The sequence below is a fragment of the Gobius niger genome, assembly GCF_951799975.1.
Source record: "Gobius niger genome assembly, chromosome: 19".
Taxonomy (NCBI): Eukaryota; Metazoa; Chordata; class Actinopteri; order Gobiiformes; family Gobiidae; genus Gobius; species Gobius niger.
Window position 1 is genome coordinate 2,951,131 of NC_136870.1, and position 23,718 is coordinate 2,974,848.

At 42.0% G+C, this 23,718-nt stretch overlaps 1 protein-coding gene across 2 annotated transcripts in view; it reads right to left on the minus strand.

Moving 5' to 3' along the window:
• The window catches only part of gas7b (growth arrest-specific 7b), a 74,118-nt gene that overhangs the window by 49,747 nt on the left and 653 nt on the right, over positions 1–23,718 (minus strand). The gene's annotated exons all lie outside the window — the stretch shown is intronic.

A 23,718-nucleotide genomic window follows, 5' to 3' on the forward strand; every position in this document is an offset into this window, starting at 1 on the left:
GACCGGGCTGGAGGTACAGGAGGGGCATTCTTATGGAGAAGGCCTCACAATAAAGCGCGAGGTCAGAAAGAAACCAGAGCCATAAATGTGTTGCACCTGTGTTTAACAAGGTTTTAAAGTTGTCCCTTTTCCATTCACTGAACAGACCAACACATTAGACAGAAGTGTCTGTGAGTTTCCCCCTTTCCTCCTTCAACCCAAAAACATTCTAGGCATGAGTCTGGTTAGTGCCTGGATGGAACACTGTGAGGAAGAACATGGTAGCCTGTGTTAGAGGGTAACATTAAATCGCTATTCTCTGTCATAGCCTTGACTGTGGTGCTCAGACTCTTGCGTATCAGTCTGACGCTCTGAGAGGGTATTTATCCCTTTTCTATGGAAGCATAGACAGACTTGAATGGAAGGACTAGCGCAATGTCTCGAGTTCATGTCTCCGGGTCCCGCACCGATGGTAAATAAACTTCTACTGTATAAGACATCCACAGACTGCTGCCTGTTTTTCATCTATCCTCTCGAACACCATTGTTATTTCTCTAACAGCCTGGGCGAGTGGTTGGTGGTGGGCAGAGGGTCAGCTGGTGTAGATGTGCTCAGCTGCACTTATGTCAGTCTATACACCATTTTAGAGCATGCTACGTTACAGCATTCAGGTCTGGTTTGGAGATGTGACCAAAGAAAACCATCAGGGCTAGGCCTTAAAGTCTCTGGTCATAGAGGCTCAGACCCATGAGATAAACGCAGAGATGGAGATCCTTCCTCATTGGTTCACGTTGCATACGGTTATTGAATAAGAATGTGTATGAGCATTTCACTATTTTACTGACTGCCATTTTGATTATTATTGTCTTGTGCGGGTGTACTGTGTGCCTAAGGCATTTTCCCATTGAGGCACAGCAAATTATATCACACCATGCACGGCCCGACCAATATGGATTTTTGGGTTCGATACCCATATGAAGGGGTTGGCCGATAGCTGACATACAGTAGGCCGATACATTAAGAAATTTAATTTCATGTAATTTTAGTTAAATCTCTGAAATAGCCTATAGCCACATATGCATTATTATGCTAAAGGTTTCAATCATAGAAATATATCTAATAGGTCAACAATATGGGTTTTTCTAAGACCAATGCCGACATGCCAATGATATTTTTGGCCAATTAAAAAAAAAAAGTCTTGTAATGTCGTGTATGATGCTTTTAAACGTGTCAGTGTTGAACTGTGACTGCAGGGGGCGCTGTATGAGATGCATAGGGCTGATTTATTCAGGATATTCATGTTTAGGAGGGAGCTTGTTTGAAAGACCAAAATCAGCAGATTCAAAAACAAGAAAACCTTAAGTCTATGGGCCAGATCTTGTGGTTCATAGCGCAGGCTGTAGAGAGGACGAGTGCGCAGACGGGTGGCGCTCCTTGCAATCTTCAGTGTCATACCTGGCGCAAAAAGTGGGCAGGACAGGAGGGGGGACAGACTCGCATTGCGATGTTGTGGTGCCGCCCCCTCCCCATGCTTTCTCCAGACCTGCGGAAGGTGGTGGTTTGCGAGGGGGGGGGGGGGTTCTCTTGTACAGGTAACATGCATGATGCAGCGCGCAATGTTTAATAAAGATTAAAGAAATAAAAGTGTCCCTCCGCTGCGGCAGCCACTCACTGCAGATCCAAGATGAGCGGGCGAGGACAGAGAAGCAGCCTCGCGTTGGACACCGTTCAAATGCGTGAAGTTACAAAATGTACAGGATTTAATTGATCAGAAACTGTCATATTGGCTGCGGAGGAGTTGCAGAGTCATGTAGTAATTGCAAGAAATCTGTAGCGTATTGGAACATTTGCGCTACAGTTGAAAAAGTCGCTATGCCCCCCTGTAAAATGTGCTTCTTCCTTTTGGACTGAGCTGTGGCTACACAAGGAGCATCATCAGGAGGTAAAGACTGACACACGATGGAAATGTCACCTTAAAACTCAGATCAGACGTAGTGTTGTGGCACTTGAAGGCATGTGTGGTTTATTTATGGAAAACTGTTGTTGTTTTGGTGTTAGGGGTGTGCGCGTTGATCTACTGTATCAAAGTAAACCCGTGCGCAACCTACACTCAAACAGACTTTTCAAGGCAATTTTGCTTTTGTTTTCAATTTGACGTCGATTCTAAGGAAGAAGCCAAGTCAGCGCGATGTAGAGGAACATAATGTGAAGGTTGCCATAGAAGAGCAGCGCGAGTGCTGCTTGTAATGAACCACGCCTCAGTCGGCCTCTTTTTCTTAAATAACGCCCTCTACCTAGTGGCGCAGCCTTGAGCGCAAAACCTGCGGCACATGCAAGATCGCGCGTGCACCACGTTGCGTTTAGAGTTGTGCACGGACTGCGCCAGTCTCAAGATCTGGCCCTCTATCTCTTATGGTTCCAAAATTATAAGCAAAAGTCTGCAACATAAAATATAGAAAGTAGATGTACAAACCGATTTTAACAGCAATGTTTCTCCACCCCCTGAGGCAAAGGAAGTTGTGGGAGGCTCATTTTCATTTGCTTCAGCTTCATTTGCTCTGACTGAGCTCTTTCCAATGCAAAAAAAACTAACAAAACAGGAAGGAATTACTTTCAGTTCTAACGGCCAATAGCTGATGTGGTCTCCTTGGTCATCACATCATTGTTCTGTCTGTCCTATTGGCAAATGTTCATGTCTGTATGAACAAGAATTTCACCTCACGGACAATAAAGTCAAAGTCCATTGAACATTGGACCTTCTTGCTTCAGATACAGCAGAGTAGACCACATTACGGTGATCGTCACTGATCTTCTATTTGTGAGTTTCACAGACTGCCATATGCCGTCTCCGCTCCACTGTTTGGGGAGAGATCTTGGAAGTCTCCTCGCTGGCGTCACAGGAACACTTATTTTTAGCCGTATGGATCCAGAAGACTGTCAGAACAGCCCAACAGTCCCTGTCTGCAAAACAAGCAGCCATTGTCCACTCCGAGCCGACTGAAGGAGCGTCACCGCAGGACACGAGGCTGAACACAACACTGCACTTATTCACGAGGAACGGATTTCATCGATTTAAGAAATATGTCAAAGTGGAGTCACATTTCCAATGTAAATGTTACTCCATAAAGAGATGAAGACACTAGCTCACAGCTTACTGGACCAAAATGTTCAAGCTGATGTTTGTGGAACACAGTTACACCCTGACCCTGTGCTTGCACTTTTGGAGTACCTCCAGTAACTGCTAATCTAGTTAACAAGCAGAAAACTGTGTCTCAGTGCTAGCTAGAAAACTGATCCTATTGAATTGGAATAATGATAAAAAAAACTCCAACCTTTATTAATTTATTGCATGATGTAATGAAACATATCCAATTGGAAAAACAAACAAAATTGAACTAAAAGATACATGCTTTTCATCTGATAGGGGATCCATTTCTGGCACACTGTGACACATTTAAACAATTATGAATACAATGGGTGTGATTGAATGGCCTACAAAGTGCAATACAAGGGTGAGCTATTATGATTTTAAATCATTTTATCATTTATCTGTCATTCTCGTCCAGTCCTATATAAATAAAGTCCATGCACTTTTCAAACTATGTAGTCCAAACATGTTGAGTAGAACAAACTCATAACGCCAAACTCTGACAGCGTCCTCAGCAGCTGATTTGGGAGCAGCTTCCGACCAGAGGGAGAGAGGTTGCGTAAACAGAATGACCTCTGCTGACCTCTGAGGAAACACCTGTTCTGAACGCTAACGTTAAAGGGACAGGGGTCATAGCTGCAGATGGAAAAGGACTCAGGTATGACTCGGCGATTTGTAAAAAAGTCTGTGGAGCGTTATTGAGTGATAAAAGAGCGGTCAGGTCGGAGAGAAACAATAGGTTTGGGCCAACTCTCTGGATCTGGTTTCAGGACTTTCCCAGAGTAAAGTGCAGCGCCCTGTTAAAAAGTAGATCACATTATCTGGTATAGATTGAAGTATAATGAACAAGATTTATCTCTAAATGGAATCTTTAAATTGGTCTTTGTCTGAGATGATTCAGTCAACTGTTTAACGCCTGGTTCACTTCATAGTCACAGCCTCGCCTCCTACGCCACAATAATATCATAACCTCTGGAGGAACATTTGGAACACAGTGTTCCACGTTTCTATCCTGTTCATAGAAATATTGATTTAGTTTAGTTTCAATGTGTAGAATCAACCATCTTCCAGGTAATGTGAGGTTGGTAACCCACACATCATGTGGGTAACAACTCCAACATTGAGCCATACAGGGAAGTCATTTAGATTAATAGCAAAATATGATCTAATCATTGAATCACTCTGGTATGAATAACCAGGAGTTCTCGTAGTGTAAGTCGCACCAACAATTTCATTTCGTTGTCTTGTGTGAAATGTTTTTTTTATGTGTTTTGTTTTTGGGACACTGCACTAAAGAAGTTGGACTGCAGGCGGCGCCGTTGTCCAATCTCCACCAGTAGGAAAACAGCGCAATTCACCTGCGTATATCAGCTGAGCGCGATGCCCAGACTTCCTGAACCACACACACCTCCTCCAGATGTTTTCGGGGAACCCGAGACGACACCAGGCCAACTAAGAGACATAGTCCCTCCAGCGTGTCCTGGGTAATCTGCGGGGCCTTCTCCCAATAGGACATGCCCAGAACCCTTCCCGTGGGAGGCGTCCAGGAGGCATCCAAAACATGCCAGAGCCACCTCAGCTGGCTCCTTTTGACCAGAAGGAGCAGCTACTCTACTCCAAGCTCCTCCTGGGTATTTGAGCTCCTCACCCTATCTCGAAGGGTGCGCCCAGCCACCCTGCGAAGGAAACTCACTTCGGCCGCCAGTATACGTGACCCCATACTCTTTCTCCAAATCCACAAAACACATGTGGACTAGTTGGGTGAACCCTCGAGCACCCGATGAAGGGTATAGAGCTGGTCCAGTGTGCCGCGACTGGGACGAAAACCGCACTGTTCCTCCTGAATCCAAGGTTCGACTGTCAGCTGGATCCTCCTCCCCAGCATCCTGGAGTAAACCTTACCGGGTCGGCTGAGGAGTGTGATCCCTCTGTAATTGGAGCACACCCTCGGATCCCCCTTCTTAAAGAGAGGGACCCCCACCCCGGTCTGCTAATCCAGAGACACTGTCCCTGACCGCCACGTGATGTTGCAGAGACGTGTCAGCCATGACAGTCCTACAACATCCACAGACAGACCCTCACAACACATTTGGGCCTGGCAGGTTTGACTTTGAGGCTGTTGGTCATCAAAACTTGAGAAAATGGAGGGAAATTGGGGCGGATGGAAAAAAAAAGTGAAAAAATGTGAAAGCGTTATATGGTTCAATGTGACATATATTTTAGCATCAGGTATATAATTATAGGTATCTGTATTTTCTGTATTTTTATATAATGTAACCCAGCGCAAGTGAGGAGTACTGTTGGATCTGGGAATGATGTACTTTTATCATTTTACAGGACTATTGTGTGTGATTGGAATTGCAGAACACTCCTTTGAACAGGCCACAGTCACAGCAAACACATTCCAGCTGAACACACAGAGGAGCCCAGCCGTAAACACAGACAGCCCAGGGTCCAGGCCTGTGCAGCAGAGAATCTCCAAACACTGGCCGAGAGAAGCCCCATCTGGGATGTGCTCAGGAAAGATCGAGGGTTTGATTTCGGCCCAAGAACACATTTTTGCAGCACATTTTTCGGTAACACTTTACATTACGGGCCGGTAAATCCGTGGTACTTACAGTGGTAATTACTAGTAATGACAGTGGTACTTATTGGGGTACTTACAGTGGTAATTACAGTGGTACTTCTTTGTACTTATTGTGATACTTAAAGTGGTACTTACAGTGGTAATTCTAGGTACTTATTGTGGTACTTAAAGTGGAAAGTACTAGCATTTATAGTGGTAATTCTATGTTCTTATTGTGGTACTAAAAGTGGTAATTACTAGTAATTAAGGTTAGGGGTTAGGATTAGGGTTAGGGAGACACAGAGTTACCACTGTATCTCTCATTACTAAGAGATACAGTGGGAACTCTTAGTAATGAATGTCAAACTTCTATTTACTTTGGTACATTAAGTGATAGTTTCTAGCAGTTACAGTGATACATCTATGGTACTTATTGGTATTCAAGGATACTACAGCAGCAATTCATAGGTAGTAAATGTGGTACTTCTACAAACAGAAGTCATTTCTAGGACTGTGTGACTATAAAACAACATAAAACAGCATTAGAGAAAACAAGAAGTACAACCTTCATTACTAAGAGTTACTACTGTATCTAGAAGTACATGCCTTCTCACTATAGTATCCTTTAAGTACCACAATAAGTACCTAGAAGTACCACTATTATTACTAGTATTTACCACTGTAAGTACCACAATAAGTACCTAGAATTACCACTGTAAGTACCATTTTAAGTAACACTGCAAGTACCACCATAAGTACCACTGTAAGTACCACAATAAATACCTAGAATTACCAATTTATCACTGTAAGTACCACAATAAGTATCTAGAAGTACCTCTGTAAGTACCAAGGACTTACCGGCCCGTAATGTAAAGTTTTTTTTAGAGGTGGGCATAGATTATTTTTTTAAATCTAGATTAATCTAGATTAAAATGTCTCGCTTGAATTCTGCCGAAGCCATTCAGAATATGTGTGCTACCCAAATAATGACTAAAAGTAAGTCTTTAAGAACGAGTTTCTCAAATCAGACCAGGGGCTCATCTCCTGTTTCCACAAACTGCTTGAGAACGTTCTACTATGATAATTGGTGATGAAAATAATTCATGTTCAAGAAGATGCACTTGTGTTTACTAACTGTTTATTCAGTTAAACATTCATTCCATTTTTGAACTGTAGGCCGACTACATAAGAGGTCCTGATAAACTGTCTACAGTCAGTAGCTTTGTGACAAACTAAATCTCCTCTTCTGCAACTATGACCTGCTAAAGAACATGGGACAGTTGTGGCCGGAGTCCCCAAGTTTTTATTTACGGGTAATGTGGGCCATCTTACCAGATCAGAAAATACAGGCCTCTGTTTCCTGTTGTTCTGCAACAACAGGAATTGATGTGAGAAATCCCCAAGTGTTCACATACATTTTCTTCCCACTGTAAATGAGCTTTAAAAGTGATCAGTAAAATCTGAAAAGAAATTCCAAAACACAAAGAGTGCCAGTGAAGAGAGGCTAAACCCGGGTGAAAACCAGTCAGACGCTGCCTAGCGTTTGAACAAGTTCTAGACAATAGAGGCATTTAAAATGAATCCCGGACCGGAGGGAGTTACAGAAGGGATTTTTAAGATGTACATTTTGAATGTGAGGCGTGATTAAAAAATCTGACAGGTTTATCTCCAATGTCAAGAAATGTGTGAAAAATGGGGAATCATTTGGGGAAAAAATAGGGTAATTAGGAGAAATAAAATAAAACAATAGGCAACAGTTGGGAATAAATTGGGTCAAAAATGAGGGAAAAAGGGAGAAATTAGGAAAATAACACAACTGAGGGAAAAAACAAGAAAAAATTGGAGCAAAAATAGGAATGCAAAAATAGGAAATACATTCTGGGGAAAATAGGGAAAATGTAAGTATAAAAAACGGGGAAAACATTTTGAAGAATAAAAAGGGAAAAATTGGGGAAAAATACTATATTTGAGCCGGTTCCATTCCGGTGCTTCAGGATCAGTTTTATTTCAGGTTCAGTCAGCAGTGAAAACCTAAAAAAACATTTGATCCTGGAGCGTCCCACAGCTCACCAGGAGGGCAAGTAATGCTATGCTAACCACCCAAGCAGTCGCTGGGTCACTGAAAGGTCAAATATACACAAATATTCCCTTTTTTTTTTTTTTTTTTTTTTACATAAAACAAAAATTCATTGTACATTAGATACCTGTATTTACTATCACTTGACTGCACATTTTCCTGACTATGTAACAAGTGAATTAGTCCACTGTGAGATCAGCAACGGCATATTTTATCTCTACATGGTGAAGGGGATTCTTTCTTCACAAAAATGGCTTCTTTCACACCTATTTCAAACCACATTAGAAAAATCGCAGCTCGGTTGCTACACATCACCAGTGTAACTACATACCGTATACCTACAAGTCAAGTCTCATGGATCTAGCCAAAAACGACTGCGATGTATCTTCAGTCAGTCACTAACTCTTAAACACACTCATAATAATCCTCCCTGAACTGCAGTATTGGCTAAAACACAGGACCACACCCACATTATATAGACAGGCATGTGGAGCAACACTGGAGAAGCCGTCTAGACCAGGACCATTCCAATCTATGATTCAACACCTCTGACTATGAGGTCATGATGAGCAGCAGCCTGGGCCTCATTCACTAAAGCGTCTGCTGCATTAGCACCACAAACCCAATAAGCTGAGGGCATCTGCATCTGTCTCCATACGTGGCTTTCGATACCTTTACTAAAATATCTGACATGTAGAACCGTAAACACAGAACAATAATGTATGGAAGATCTGCAAACTTACAATATCAGGTTCATCTCCAGTGTCAAGGCATGTGTGAAACAGGGGGAATCATTTGGGGAATATGGGAGGAAATTGTGAGATTATGGCATAAATAAGGACAATTGTGTAAAAGAAAAAAATGGGCGAACATTGGGCAACATAAATTGAAAAAAATGTGAAAAATCATTTACTGATGATTTAATGAAAATCATCTTTCAGCCCTGTATTGTGAAGGTTGACTGTCACAAGCAGTGTGTGTGTGCAGTGTGCACGGATGAAGCCTGCATAAACAGACTCCCTAATGGCCACAAAGTCTGGAGAGATGGACAAGGGCTTGGAACGACTCTTCTGGTTTATACATATTTCTCCAAGCTCACACTGAATCCTAAACAGTTACGGTACGGCGGCCGCAAGAAATCAAAACTCCATCAGATCACTTTTGTAGGCTCACAAGTGCTTTAGCTGAACCTTTGGATCAGTCTGTTTTACATACAAATGTATGGCCTTGTGAGGGCTCCACACCACACACAAAACAGACACACAACAACTCCATGTGAGCCACTTCACCCATGCCAAAGCCTGTCAGTCGTCAAAATAAAATCCAGGAAGAAAGTAACATTCAAAGTAACATTCAAAGTAACATTCAAAGTAAACTCATGCCTGAATGAAGTGAATTACAACTATGAAGAATTATGACAACTTTATGCATTAAAATCTCTTTGTTTGTGCAAAGAAGAGTGAAGTCAACACAATAAAGAATTAACTATTAGAAAGAAAAAAAAAGTGCAGTGGAGGAAATTTGGAAGCTGAAATGGTTTCTGTTGAGACTGGACACACACGCACACACGCACACACACACGCGCGCACACATCCACGCATACACACACCTACACACACACGCACGCATGCGCACGCACATGTGCACACACGTACACACACACGCACGCACATGCGCACACACGCGCACACATACACACACACGCATACATGCACACACACACCTAAACACACACGCACACATGCACACACACACACACATGCACAAGCGCTTTAAGCTCTTGAGACAAAATGCAGGATCATGCAGAAGGGGCGGCACGGTAGCACAGCGCTCATGCTTCACAGCTAGAAGGTCCCGGGTTTGATTCCCACCTGGACGGGGCCTGTCTGTGTGGAGTTTGCATGTTCTCCCCGTGTCTGCGTAGGTTTCCTCCGGGTGCTACAATAGGCCAGGATGAATGTGAGTGTGTTTGTGAGTGCGCATGGGGGACGACGGATGGAAATTAGCCCAAGGCTACAATCTGGTGTGGCTTGTTTACATGCATGAGACCCATGTATGTTCATTAACATGCACTGTCCCGACCAAATAAACCAATAAATAAATAAAAGACAAGTGCATGGTGACTCAAACACTACAGTCGTGTTGTCGCCCTGTTCATTTGTAATCTAAAATGTTCATGGAGAAACCGTAAACATAATCCAACTACAAACAAACAGTCAGCTTCTGATGTAATCATTAACTTCGGGGCGCGTCCAAGACATTATGTTCACTGCTTTTTTGGCAAGATTTGAATAGAAAAAAGAACATTGGTTTTTGAGCAGAAAAAGGTCCATGTTCAGGTCCAGGTCATGGAGAGTCCTTGTCTCTAGTGGAGGAGGTCAAGTATCTCGAGGTCTTGTTCACGATTGAGGAACGGATGGAGCAGGAGATCAACCCGTGATTTGTGTTCAGAGGAAAAAGGTCCCAACTGGTTTAAGTTAAAGAGGGGGTATTATGCTTTTTTCAGCCACATAGCACCAGTCTATAGCACACTACAATGATGACGAAACCTTCTGTTGGTCTGTCAATGCAGTAAATTAGAATAACTGCCTTGTATAAAATTGCTCTTTCAAAATGGCGGTAGCAAATGGCTTGAAATAGGCCCCTGTCTCTTTAAGAACCTCTGAACCTTTCCGACACGCCCCCTCCACACGCTGTATGTGGCATCACAACATTCTCCACAGTATTGAAACTACGATCGGTGCATTTTAATTTTTATTGTTAGAAAGGAGCTACTGTTTATCACTTTGTGAACAACGGCCACACAGGATATGATTTGAAGACGAACCTTCCACACCGGACGCTTGGAAGAGGCTCTTGCCTGAAAAATAACTGCTGTTTGGAGGCTCTCTCTTTGCATCTGCCATGCCCTATGGATCTCTAACTATACCCCCATGGACGACACCAGGATCTGCAGGAGCCCATACGATTCAAAAGACGGACATTATCTGTGCAGGTGGACAATGGTTTTTCGAGGTTACCCGTTAGCTTGTTATAATCGACAACAGCTCATTGTTGATGAAAAGTCTGCAATAAACCACAAATGTGTAAAGCCAGGCTCATTGTGTGATCATCGTAAAGGCTGCTTCGAGTAGTTGCCTGCTTTATTGACGTTATTTGTGCATAATATGCTGCCTGTTTTCAATAAATGTTGTGAAGGTGAAGGTTGTTAGCTTGTCGCGGCTAATAGTGCCACTCGTCTATGACCCATTGTAGATGAAATGTGAGCAATAAACTTCCAAATCAACAAGCCCGGCTCAGTGTGTGATCATTGTTAAACGGTTCTTTATGTGTGTGGTGGTTTTATTGACTTTATTTGTGCATATTTCTCGTTTCCACGTGATGACTCGAGGTTTAGCTTAGCATTAGCTTTCTCCGGAGGCTCTGGGCATCATCAAGGCCCTAAGACATTCCCAGCTCAGAACCAGCCGCTGAAATAAGTGTTCTTGTCACCGGTTTTAATCCTGGGTGTTTAGGTAGCCTAACAGAAACACTGATGTGTGTCTTTGTAAAAGTCTGCTGTGGCTCTGGTTCACAACACATGAAGCTAAACCTCCATGATGACTCTGTTTACATCTTAGGGCTAGACACTGCGGGGAGGGGGTTCTGCTGAGGAGCAGTGGTTGGTTACTCGGCTGGTGACGAAAGGTCGGAGGCGTATCCTGGAGGTCGAGGGCGTTTCCTGAAGGAATCAGGCGTTTTATCCCTAAAATGGCCGCCATCAGAGTTTTTACAGACTACTCGAAAATACGTGAATGTGCTAAGGCAACACTTCAGGCATGTTTTTAATGAGGGAATGACATCATAACATGATGTAAAGCTTGAAAAAGTCAATTTTGCATAATACTTTAATGGAAACCAACAGACCTCACCGTGCTCCAAAGTAATCCACGGGGTGCCACAAGGGTCAGTGCTTGGGCCAAATGTATTTATGTTGTACGATTTCTCTTTTAAAGCATACAGTATAAAACATCCTGGTGAGTCCTCGCGTCCATAAAACTTCCAACTTCCAGCTCATGTTAAAGAAGCAGACACAGTCTTTACATTTAAGACAAGGCTCCTCTCCAGCCATGTGCTGCTCTGATAAAGACATTGCCTCTCTACTTCCTGAAGTGCGCTGGAAAGACGCACTGGAAGTTTGATCAGCTGCCGTCAACCCGCTATAGCAGGCTTTAGAAAGTGAAACTAAAAACTGGACATTCTCCTTGTGTTGTAAAGGCAAACCCTGCTGTGCTACGACAGACACATGCTCTCGTCTTTGTTCACAAACACACAAACTATGAGAGTTTTAGGAGTTTATTTCTCTACAAATCCACATGCACGAGTCGGTCTGGACCCACTGGATACAGCTGAGTGTGACAACGAGGTGAAAACAGGCTATAGCTCTGGTTTCATATTTTTACAGCACCAAGTTTACATTTAGGCTCAGATCCAAAGCCCAGCCAAACCGAACCAAGAGCCTGTGGATAAAACATACAGAGGAGACGCAATCCTTAGTTTACTGGTTCATTCAACACAATTAATTAGTGCTGGACAATATGGCAAAATATATATATATATATATATATATATATATATATATATATATATATATATATATATATATATATATATTATTATTATTATTATTTTTTTTTTCTCATATTGATCGATATTGGTTTTCGAATTTGATTATTTTATCATAAGAATAAATATATGTAGCAGATTCATGAACTTAGACATATATCTATTAAAACCTTGGCCAAAACAACAACAAATGTTTTCCTCCATTTTCTTGAACACAAAAGCTTCCATTGTCTCAACTCACAAACAAGGAGCTGTTTCTGTCAAAGAAACGGCTGGAAACCTGATGATTATGAAGTATTTTAAATGCAGAATCCTAGACTGATAGTAGCTATATTACTCATTTTTCATCCACAGACACCATAGCAACCCACTATTTAGTTTGATGTTATCTTCATATTTCCTGTCATTGATGCAGTCCTGACACATGAGTGTGAGTCACAGTGCTGTGACAACTCTTTCACCAGAGGGACGTCCAGTCAGCCATTAGCTTTATTTACTGCACTGTGGTGACAAAAGGTTTGTGTTAAATGGTCATATGACCTGAGGACAGTTTTACACTTGTTTTTAGTGACCTTTGTTGTTATGGAAGTCAATAAGAAGACTGAGAGATTACACAGATTCTTGTCAGTTAGGCCTCTGGTACTTTGCTGTCAATAACACACACACAGACAGTGAATACTGTATAATTATTCAATGGAACATTATTTTAGAAATTAATTTTCTACACCTAAGCATCATTTCAATACATACGATTTATAAAGATAAACTGGGGGCATGTTTGTGGCCAAATCCAGGGAACAAACTATATATATATATATCAACGGACAGGGGGGTTGGGGGTAGATTATTTATTTGAGCTGAAACAACAGGGACAGCAGTAAAACTTGGATCTGAACATTTTTTCGACACCAGTAGTACCTAAACCTTTTTACATTTCAACACTGTATAGGTAATAGACCTCAGTGATTTTGCATTATATTGTGGCTTCTTGCAGTATGATTACCATGTCATACCATGATAATGACAATATGGCAATACATGCAGCCCTTTTTTTAACATGACTGTTTGATCATCATGAGAAAATGATGTAACAAATGCTTTGACCGTTCTTGTGTTTTTTTTTTCTTGTGAAAATGTTTTTCATCATTGGGTAAATTATGTTATAAGAAGTCGGTCTAGTAATAGTGAAAAGCCCAGGGTTAACTGAGGAAGTACCAGCAGTGAGTAAAGGTGAATTCCACAGTCGGTCATTTGACCAATGGACGAACACTGAGCCGCTCCACTGTCTCTGTATGATGTGTCCTCAGTAGTGACACATTCAGAGAACACCAGGGAGAAGTGCACTGTCCTCTCGGCTCAGTCTGCACCGAAACCAGGGCTAAGCCAGGACGAAACAGCAGACATGGCCCTGCTGTCACGGACAACAGTAAACAAACATATACATATACACAACACAAGCACATACTTAATGTTATGCATTCACAAACAATGATAGTAGCTTAATATCAATATCTACTCTTCACTTGTTGGAGTATATCAGCTCCGTTTAAAAGCACTTCCCATTCTGATAAAAGACTTTTACACAATCACAGTACTGAGAAGAGGAAAGGATGACATACCACAACTTCCCCTCAGTCAGCACTTATTTCAGAGCTGTACTTCAGCACTTGTTCAGACCAACTTTAGAGACCATCCCAATGTTTCACTTTTTAGAATCTGTCCCAATAAATAAACTGAAACACAAGCCTTTCTTTTCTGAGAGCGGCTCAGCTCTCATAAGATCTGACATAACTTTACCAGGAGTGGACGTCTCCAGCTCATCTCCATGGAGATGTGACTAAAGTCAGCAGAATTTGAGATTTAACAGGTTAAGTCCTCGCAAATCACCATGCATGTCGTTAGCATTTAGCCTCTCCTCTATGGACCCAAACGGGGTGAAGTTAGAAGCGGCCAAGCTCTTCCACGTTTCCCCTGTTTACAGTTATGTGTAGTTGCACAAAAAAAATTAAACATGTGGATTTCCTAAGCGGATAAAAAGGGGTACTATATTGTAAGGTGTAAAAATACCTTGGGAGCACTTCCACGTCCGCACATTAAAATCAACATGTTTAAGTCTGTGTAACTATACTTGGATCGTGCAAACGCTCACATGACTGTATTTAAACAGGGGAAACGTGGAAGAGCTTGGTCACTTCTACCTTTACCCCAGTTTAGTCCAGGAGGAGAGGCTAAATGCTAACAACATGTTTGGTGTTTTTGAGTGACTGAGCGCACGTGTAAAGACCAGACAGGTACGGGTCAACTCGTCTAAGCTCAGGTAAGAACATATCTCAGTATGCAGAAACGGTGGCCTGTTCCTTTAAGTCCCACTGCAGAAATAGCATTTTCTGTAGCGCTCTATCCCCTCCTTCTTCCAACTGTTTCAGCTTTAACCTGTCCACCACAGCAGCAGAACCATCAGCCTCTGCAGCCTCTCCAGCCTCTCCAGCCCCAAAACCTCTAAGGACAGTCTGTGTCAGATGGTACAATGCCTGTTTAGCATTTGGTAAACTACTTGTGGACTTGGGACAGCATTGTTTTTTTAGGTTTTAAAACTTTGGAAAATGGTCAAAGCAATTTAGCCCAACAGTCATACATATGTGGCAGGGGACATAAAGTTAAAAGCAATACACTCACATGTTTTCATCTTTTATATGCAAGAGATATTATTTCAAAATATGAATTCTCTGCAGCTCCATTGAACACTAAATAATTTCTCTTTTACTCTTCAAACTTCAAGCAACAAGCTGTTACTGCCACTGCAGGCACTAGAGCGTCAGTTTTAAGATGACTGAGATTGACATACACTAGACGGCACAGCCTTATCTCCGACATGTCACGCATGAATGACACATACAGGCATGTTTTGACGAGGATACGGCGGCTGGGTCACAGTCAGGTCAGCAGAATATGGGCCCAGTCTGATAAGGAACTCTTTCTTCTTTAAGCTCACAATCAAGTCTCCATCACAGGAAACAGCTCTGAAACATCCAAAGTCACCTTCTGTGTGATCTCAGGCACACGGGCAACAAGCTCAACAAAGGTCATTTAGCAGCTTACACCTATACGCTGTTTTCAAACAGTGCTTTAAAGGTCCTGAAGCGGGGCCTAGAGTGCGGTCCAGGAGCCCACAGACTCATGATGGGTGGTTTTCATGCTTCTTGTTGAATTGGCATACGTTACTAGAGATGGTACTTTTGAAGTTTCATAATTATACATGATTATAACCTCAACTACTAACTTTATTGTAATAATTATTGTTTCAAGCCTCAATAAAATGTGGGTAAACCACTGCCAAATGCACTCACTGCATTGATCACGGATACACTTTCCCTCGAGGAAGAACAGTTTGGATGCCCATGTTCGAAAACATGCTTCATTGGGCTTTTAGAATGACTTTAGACACGTGTATTCCTCCATGTTCTTGGCTGGGGGTGGGCGACAGCAGTCTGAGCAGAGAAGCCCAGACTTCCCTCTCCACACACACTGCCTCTGACCAGAAGCTCTGGAGCTACCAGCAGCTCTTCAGCCAAAGACTGTACATTTCAACACACGCGTGGTGGTAGGTCACAGTTTAGAGGCACTTTCTTGTTTGTTCTGAACAAGTTGAGCAGAATCTGCGAACACTGAGGTAAATAAAGTATAAGGACAGAACTCTATTCATTTTATTCAGTCATGTTTAAATGTCATCTTGGCTAAGCTGCCTGGTTCCACAAGTATCTTTGACGTTTTTTTTTTTATGTAAAGGAGGTTGGAGACAACTGCTCCAGGTCCTCTGGGGCCTCCAGCGTGTCATCCCAATGGGACTTGCCCATAACACCTCTCCAGTGAGGGACCAGGACACACCTCAGCTCTTCCTATCGACCTAAAGGAGCAGCAGCTCTACTCCGAGCCTCTTCCCGGCAACACTGATTTACAGCACTGATGACTGTGAATGTAAATATGTTTTATTGTAGTAATTTTAGCATGAGTTTATGTGAAATATTTTTTTTTTCATATTGTACATTTTGTAACTCACCTGCTCAGGGACTACAGATGGAAACTAGCTCACGCTGAATCTGGTGCAAAGCATCTTTAATTAATGTTTTTTGTACATTGTCCCTGTTTAAATAAACTAAGAAAAGAAAATAACTAAATAAATGAAATGGAAAAGCAGCCTATTAAGTGCAAGTTCAGTTTAGTATAATGTTGCACAATTATGGGTAGATTTTTAACATTTAACATTCTACACAAATTATATTTGCACTCCTAAAGTGCAAATAAATCAGAACAATGGTGAAGTATTTGATTGGGCCCCGAGGTCAAAAAGGTTATTGCTAACCTGGAGCAAACGGAGACGCTTCTCAGTTGTTTTTTGGATGCGAGTCGTGTACAACATGAGCAGGTGAACGTCTGTCTATAAAAGCCACAGATAAACTGTTTATAAAAGGCTTCAATCACCGAGTGCAAATGTTGCCGTGTCACGCACCCTGTAATCAAAAAGTCCCCAAATGGTTGATCAAGTGTAAGGCCCGTGGACACGCCGGGACATGCACCTATCACACACTCCAGACTAGAGCCACCATTCGGGATTAAATACTGGGATCTTTTCAGTCATATCATCAGAGTCACTTAACTAGAGCTGCGTGTCTTTATTACAAAACTGCTTCTATCACGGAAAACCAGCTGCAGCTGTGCCAACTCATTTTGTTTTGTTTTCCTTACAAACCACATCCATTCAAAGCTTCCGTGTTAAACTTCCTCCTCTATTATATTTTATTCGGATGTTTTTCAACTTCTTCTGGATTCCCTAGTCTTACTAGTTCAACATCAGGAATTGAAGTGTCCGGCAGAGGTGTGCAATATATCGTCAAAAAGATCTTCCATATTGAAATGCAAATCGACATTAAACAGTTTCTCTCAAATGTGGGAGAAATTGTAAGAAAAAGATCAGGAAAAAACGCTCTTTTTTTAGTCTGTTCAGGACAATTATCTTATTTCTGGTGGTTTGCAAAAATAGGTCCTCACAATATTGAGATTTTTGGAGTAAACCTATGGAGGAGCTTGAACGTGGCATTCAGGCAATGTTCCACAGTTCACCAATATAAATTGCATTTGGTAATGTGGCTCTTTGGATCAGATTAGCTCAAATTATGATTTCTTTTAAAGAAATAACCAGAATGCTCAGTCCAGCCACTAAGGGCAGGTTAAATAAACTAACAGAAAAGAATTCCACACGTGTCCAGCAGAGGGCACTGACATAAAAGGTCTCAGGATAAAAACAACACATTATAGCCACGTGGTAAATGGTCAGTCTGTGGCTACAATATTAGCTTGTGTGGAGTGAATGAATAATGAGTGTAGCACTTTCAGAAACTTGTGACACAGACTTGTAAAGCACATTACAAGTGTGAGCTGTTGTATTTGAGGCTACAGTCCTGTTGGGGTTTTATTTAAAAATCACAGTACGTTTACATTATATGTGGCCTGCGACCCACCATGGGAGCTGAATTTTGGCCCACGACCCAAAATAAGTTTGACACCCCTGCCATAGCTGGTAAAAAACATGAAGACTCTGCGGGATCTGCAATGGCTTCTCGAGTCCTGAAGATGGTGCTCGTGCAGCAGCATCAGGAAAATGGTACTGGGAACCGTTGGGTGCATCTTTATTTGATGAAGATTGGCAACATTGTAATAGGAAAAAGAAGCATATGATTCGAAGCGTGACATTGCAGTGCGGAAATACATACAGTCATGAATATAGAAAGTCATTGTTTTTAATTTCACACTGTTAGAACAGTGTGACATGAAGCTGAAGACGTCCTCCTGAGGCTCCTGATTGAAGTTTGTGAACTTTGTGCTGCCTAGAGACAAGAGCTTTCTGTGCACCAACTGTGGTCTCTGAACAGGGCAGCAGGCCAGGGGCCAATCAAAGGAGGAGACTCACTGGGCGGGGCCGAGCACACAAACATATCTGAGCACTAAAAATATCTGTCGAAATAATAATATGAATAGATCAATCAGTCCAAGCCTGAGTACAACAGCACATGTTTATTAACAGGAGGCATCCTGTGGTAAATTAAACTCCTTCATTTGTGAGGTGACCCATGAACTCTCCAGTGTCGCGCCACTCTGGCTCCCATTCCACCCGGACGAAGAGATGCCCCGCTGCGCTAACTATTTATTGTCATTTTTTAGAATAAATGCTCGTCTGTTCATTCATTTTTTATCCAGAGATTATGCTGCTCTAATCTGGTGCAGCACATCTTTGTCTATGAGCTTAAAAGTCTCTGTACGTTGTCCCTTAAAGCCACCCTCAGCTACTCCATGGTTGCATTCCCATATTACATCACTAGATGCGCCACCTTTCGAAACAGCAAGCTAACTTTTTCTGGCAGAGGCAAAGACGAGCACCACACCGCCCCCGCCTCACAGTGCACCCCAAACACACTGAATGTAAACTCATACACGTGTAGGGATCGAAGCAGCAGACGCCGCAAGAGTTAGCGGGTAACACAGTCAGAGTTAAGCATTAGCGGCTAGCACAGTCAGAGTTAAGCATTAGCAGCTAACACAGTCAGAGTGAAGCATTAGCGGCTAACACAGTCAGAGTGAAGCATTAGCGGCTAACACAGTCAGAGTTAAGCATTAGGGGTTAACACAGTCAGAGTTAAGCATTAGCGGCTAACACAGTCAGAGTGAAGCATTAGCGGCTAACACAGTCAGAGTTAAGCATTAGCGGCTAACACAGTCAGAGTTAAGCATTAGCGGTTAACACAGTCAGAGTTAAGCATTAGCGGCTAACACAGTCAGAGTGAAGCATTAGCGGCTAACACAGTCAGAGTGAAGCATTAGCGGCTAACACAGTCAGAGTTAAGCATTAGCGGCTAACACAGTCAGAGTTAAGCATTAGCGGCTAACACAGTCAGAGTTAAGCATTAGCGGCTAACACAGTCAGAGTGAAGCATTAGCGGCTACACAGTCAGAGTTAAGCATTAGCGGCTCACACAGTCAGAGTTTAGCATTAGCGGCTAACACAGTCAGAGTGAAGCATTAGCGGCTACACAGTCAGTGTTAAGCATTAGCGGCTCACACAGTCAGAGTTTAGCATTAGCGGCTAACACAGTCAGAGTGAAGCATTAGCGGCTACACAGTCAGTGTTAAGCATTAGCGGCTCACACAGTCAGAGTTTAGCATTATGACAGGTTTACAAAAAGTTTGTTTAATAATCCAACATCTGCAGGAGCTGTCAGGTCTATTTCCTCATAATGATTACAGCTGCATGGGGAGGCTGTGAGGTGTTCAAGGCTTGCGAGGGGAAGAAACTCTGCACTGTAAATTTTGTTCTAAAAGAAACATTAATATTCTAAATGCCAAAAAAACAAAGACTTTCATGAAAGTTGCAGTTTAGCAAATAAATGCAAGTCTCAAAATGTTTACTTTGCTGCATATCTTTTCTATGCTGATAAATGTGTGTTGCCACAAGATTAATGAGATTTTTGTATCTCATTGAATCCATCATCAGTGGAGTGGGGTGTGTGGGTGAGATGAGGGAGAGGAAAACAGGGTTCACTACAAAAAATACATCACATAGCTGAGGGCAGCTTTTAATAAAGATTAAATTAAACTAAACTAAGCCTGTGAGCTTAAAACCTTTTGTGCCGTCCGCTTTGCTCCTTTGGAAATGGATTCAACTTATAAAGCACCGTTCTACCTTCATCCGGCCCAAAGCGCTTTACAGCAAGGAACCAGTCACCCATTCACTCTCTCATTCACACACCAGTGTACGCAGACACTGGAGGAGAAGAGGGTGAAGCGTGTGGACATGACGACAGTGTGCACCTTCAGGAGCTTTGGAGCTGAATCCAAAAATCACATTGGTTTTGCTAAAAAAAAGCCCTTTTTTTTTATCCCATGGACAAATGTTACCAAAGGGTTTTGTCCTTAATGTCGTCGTCCTGTTGCCTCTGACCACAGTTTGGGGAAGACTGGGGCTGGAACATCATTTGCGTTTGTGCAGATATTAGAGATGTAGATAGCAACCCCAAATCTTTGTTCTTTTTTCTCTCTAAATCCACATAGCACAAAAATCTGACCTGATGCAGAAACTGTGGTATCATTTCCAGATTCTGCATTGCCAAAATGTCAGTTAAATGACAGCAAAAATCAGTGTAAACATTCACCTCAAGAAAAGGATTATGATGAAATGAAGGTGATGCTGGACATTGCCAATGGTAACTGCATTTGGAGGCTCTTTGCTGAACATTTTGGCTCTTGGTCTCCAAGTTAGCCACTCCTGCACTACACAGAGCTCCAAAGCACTACACGGTCAGATGGGACTTGGTCTTGGACGTCACATCACTTCTCCACAAATGTCAAATATTTAGCCTAGACACAAGCTGGAAGTCCCATGTGCTCTGACTGAGCTGAGAGTGGGGGGAGAGGGCCCACCTGAGAATGTGAGAGGAATGTGAGAGGAATGAGGAAGTGTGTGGCTGAGGCGGGACAAACCACCGCTGCTGGGGCGGACGGGTTAACCAGGGTTACACTTAGGTCTGCTGGGAACACTTTGCCATTTTTTTCTGACAAGCGTTGATTTATGTTTTTGAATGGTGTTTCAGTTCATGTGCAAATGCATCCATGAGCTTTAACATGCCGATATATCAACAGCTAAACTAATGCTTTTATAGCAGACATTGGCCACTTTGGGTTTGTGAACTCGCAAAGAGAGCCAGACCAGGGCCAGAATTGGGCCCCTCGAAGGTCCCGTTTGCTTCATACAAACACTGGCCACGAGTTGTATACCACTGATTATACCACAACATTCCCACCGAAAACCAGCCTGGTCAACCCAGCGTTATCACAGGAGGAATATCTAGCTGTAGAAAGTTCAAAGAAATTAGAAACCAGGCTTTACTTTTGTTTTTAACGTGTCTAAAGCGCAGTGCATTCCAATGGGAGACTAGCGGCAATATGGAGGTACTACAGCAACGGCAGCCTCTAGTGTCGTCGTCACAAAGCAGAGCAGCCAGCGGCTATTGGCCCGAAGTGCCGTCATGCGCAAGCTCAATATAGAGACTGCAGTTACGCATAAGATCTGGGGGCACTATAGTCATGGATATGTACTTTAATGATTGGTTTCCGATACCTATACAAAAGTATTAGTCGTCTAGCATTTGGAAGATCTGCTAATGTACAATATCAGGATATCAAGAAATGTGTGAAAAATGGGGAATAATTTAGAGGAAAATTGAAAAAAAAAAGTTTTTCAAATTAGAAAACATATTGAAAACTTTAAAAAATAAATGAGAATAGAATACAATGCTCTATTTGTCATTACACACAAGCATAGTGACACTTGCTTGGCTCTCAAAGTCTCAATAATAAAGAATAATATTTAAAATAATATTTATATAAATTGGAAAAACTCATTTATTTAAGCTGAAACAGCCGAGTCACTTGCTTTATTGCTGTCCCTGGACCAACAGCATCAAAACTTGGATCTAAAGAGAGAAGACAATTTTCCGTACCTGCTTTGGACACTTCATCTTTAGAAACCGGTAGTAGCTAAACCATTTTTTCCCCGATACCAGACTGGTGTCATTTACGGCAACCAGCCCTAAAATCCCTTTCTGAATTCAGCAGTTCTGTGCTAATGTTCAATAGATCTACATCCACCAAACTATCATAACACAGGAACATTTTCACCAAAGCATTATTAGAAGATTGCAGAATCGGTCATTTGCCTTTCAATATCAAAATGTTTATGGCGCATAGTAATTACAGGGTCAACGATGTGCAACAAACACTGGCACAAAGTCAGCATCCTCCTTCCGCACACATGAGGGGAGGCCTTACCAATAATAATACTACTATTACAAAGTGAGAGGCATTATTAGGAATGACTTTGGACCACAATAACAATCTCATGCGCTTCCTCTTTCATTGTAGAAAGAAAAGATAATTTCAGCCTATAAGTAGAAGTAAAGGCTTGTGTGTGTGGTAAAACTCCTCTTGAGAATTAGGATACAGGATTCCAACATGTAGGTCCTACTTAAGTCACTTTCCTCCCCTCCAGCTGTGATAGAAAAAGACGCAGATGTCCACAAAAGTGAAGTGCAGGATCCAAAAGAAAAGGAACAATTGTAAAGAAAAAGCATTTTGCTTTTCCTTTCCACCAAACGTTCTCAGCATTAAAGTCTGAGTCGTCTGTAACTGTACAAACCATTGTTATATCTCCAAAGAATATGCCATAGAAATAAAACAATATGCATCTTAAGAAGAGAAACACAAAGTTTAACTTAATGAAACTGATTATTTATCAAATGAAGCTTTTGTCACTTCCAGATTTACTTCACGTGATGGAAACAAAATGTTTCACTCACAATACTGATACTTCCAAATGTATGGGAGAGCACTTTCATTTGGTAGAGTCCATCTACACAACATTCCTCCAGAGTCACTTCCTTTAGAGTGAAAACCCTCAGCTGGAAGTAGGTCTTGCTTCCTTCATTTTATCTTATTGTGTTAAATAGTTATTAACCCACAAAGACAATTTCAATAAAGAATGGTCCACGTTGAATTCCCCGCGATTACGGAATCGTGCCTTAAAAGCGTCAGTTGTTTCACGTAGGCATTAAATCATTTCTTAATCTAAAAAGACACTTTATTCATCAATGATTGGGAATCTACTACTGTACTGTACTGTGTGGATAGTGTGTACAGTGTGCGTACTGTGTGTGCAATGTGTGTACAATGTGTGTGCAGTGTGTGTCTAAATCTGTCCATGGGGCAGGATATTTACACTTAAATTAAGATAAAACAACAGTTTTATGTAATTTAAGATTTGTTTGATCAGTTTTGAGTGCAGTCATTTCATTTATCTTAAAGGAACAGGCCACCGTTTTTACAAACTGAGATCTGTTCTTACCTGAGCTTAGACAAGTTGCACCTGTCTGGTCTTTGTGTGTGCGCTCAGTCACACAAAACGACCAAAGATGTAGTTAGCATTTGGCCTCTCCCAGTATATTCCTATAGCTCCAAACGTGGTGAAGTTAGAAGCGACCGCGCTCTTCCACGGGCACAAAGACCAGACAGGTACGGATCAACTCGTCTAAGCTCAGGTAAGAACATATCTCAGTATGGAAGAACTGTGGCCTCTTCCTTTAATCTTCTAACCCTTGCCTGAAGCATGCACATTTTCTCCAGTTTGGCTTTGCCCAAATCTAAAAGCTTCTTGAAAAAAGGGAGGAAAAAAAGCACACACAAAAAAAAAAAGTTTAAAAAAAGTTTTAAAAAGTGACGTCAACAGCGTGAGGAAAAAGA